This window comes from Marmota monax, unplaced genomic scaffold (genome assembly GCF_021218885.2).
Source record: "Marmota monax isolate L192 unplaced genomic scaffold, Marmota_monax_Labrador192_F-V1.1 WCK01_AAM20220418_F8-fsc00006, whole genome shotgun sequence".
NCBI classification, from domain to species: domain Eukaryota; kingdom Metazoa; phylum Chordata; class Mammalia; order Rodentia; family Sciuridae; genus Marmota; species Marmota monax.
In genome coordinates this window covers 31091476-31093331 of record NW_026693712.1, presented here as the reverse complement: position 1 = coordinate 31093331, position 1856 = coordinate 31091476, and the positions used below count along the sequence as shown (strand labels likewise).

Below are 1856 nucleotides of genomic sequence, written 5' to 3'. Positions count from 1 at the left end.
ATCATTACTGGTAAAAAGATGCAGTTCTTAAATTCCTAATATATGATGAACTGATATTCCATCATTTAAGAAAATTTCATATGAGAATATTAAAATAACATGTAAAAATTACTATTGTCATAAACTATGTCACTAAAATAATACAAACAACCTAGGTATTATGGCACACACCTGTAATCTCAGTGACATGGGAAGCTGAGGCAGGAGGATGGCAAGTTCAAAGCCAACTTCAATAAAAGCAAGGTGTTAAGCAACTTAGTGAGATCCTTTCTCTAAATAAAATGCAAAATACAACTGAGGATGTGGCTAAGTGGCAGAGCGCCCCTGACTTCAATCTCCAGTACCAACCCTCCCCGCGCCCCCCGACAAAAAAAAAAAAAAAAAAAAACTAATAATAATGCAAACAACACTCCTAGAAGTGTGCAAGGTCTGAGTCTCTCTGATGCTGACTGTCTCCAACCCCCATGTCCAACCATGTCTGCTACCACTGAGCTTGAGTTTCTGGAGTTAGATGTTCAGTGTCATTTGCAGCTGCTATAGTTGAGGCCAAATTTCCAGAAAACAGAAACCAAAACAGATAAGAGATGTAAGCACATATGACACAGTGTTTATTTCCAAATACCTGTTGCAACTTCTGGCTCATGGTTTGGCAGCAAATGAACAAAGCAGTTGCCCTGCTAACTGGAATTATAAAGAAAGAATTATTTAAATGTGAATAGTACTAGCCAACAGATGAGTGGGAGATGTTGCTTAAAGAAACATGATTCAGTGTGAAGCTCTTGTCCAAAGACGTGATGTCCTACTATACACCACACACACAACAATTAAAAATACCCATAGTTGTGAAACCAGAGCAATAGCTCACGTGTATAAAACTAACAGGTCGGATTTTAGGAGTAGCTAAATCACAGTCTATTTCTCACTCTCCTGTCTGAAGTGAGGGGATCTGGCTTGAACCTTGACAGTAGGTCTGCTTTGATCTATTATGGCACAGACATTGTCTGGTAGACACCTTTCTTGTTTTGATGGGAAAAGGAGATGATAGTAACACAAATCAAGTGTTACTGAATATGCAAAATTACGGAATGGGACTTCTTCAGAAACAAGTTAAGCTCAGATTTTCTTATTATGGCTACAGTAGAAGGAGAAAAGTTTATAAAGTATGTGTTTTTAAGTGTATAAAAAAGAAAAGAATTTCCTGAGGAAGACTTATCTCCTGCTTTTGATCATTAACCAAACAAAATAAGGATGAAAATTATAACAGGAACAGAATAGATTTAGAAGAAGAAAATTTGGCAGTGACGTGTGTATAAAACTTTCCTCTAAAGTGCAGATGCTATGGGGGGAAGAGCAAGAGTGTTCTGAGGAGATAAATTCAAGAGGACAGAAAAGACTCCAAGAGTTAGAAAGTGAAGGAAATGAATCCAAGGCAAATGAGACTGAATGAAGAAAAAACAAAAAGAAAAAAAAGGACAGGATTCTCAGACACTAAATATTCAAATTCTGAAAATATTCTTCAGCTGTACAATTTGAAACATGAATGAAAAAAAGAATACCTAAAACAAAATCTGGAAGTTGAGTCTTGCTAAATCTAGAGATTCACTAACAATTGTCTATTTACAAAGTTAACTTAAGGGAATGAAGTGAACCCACCAGCAGAATACTTTGAAGGATCCTATAATATACATGTTATTAAGTGTTTTATATCATATGTAACAGTGTTTTGTCAGCTTTCTCACTCCTATGTCCAAAAGAACTGACAAGAACAACTTTAGAGGAGAAAAAGATTTTTTTGAGGCTGAAGGTTTCAGAGGTCTCATTCCATTGACAGTGACTCCATTGGTCTGTGCTGGAGG

General features: G+C 36.4%; 1 pseudogene; it reads left to right on the top strand.

Moving 5' to 3' along the window:
* The first annotated feature begins 596 nt into the window (after positions 1-596).
* On the top strand, positions 597-1544 carry LOC124103736 (tyrosine-protein phosphatase non-receptor type 2-like; annotated as a pseudogene).
* The last annotated feature ends 312 nt before the right edge of the window (positions 1545-1856 follow it).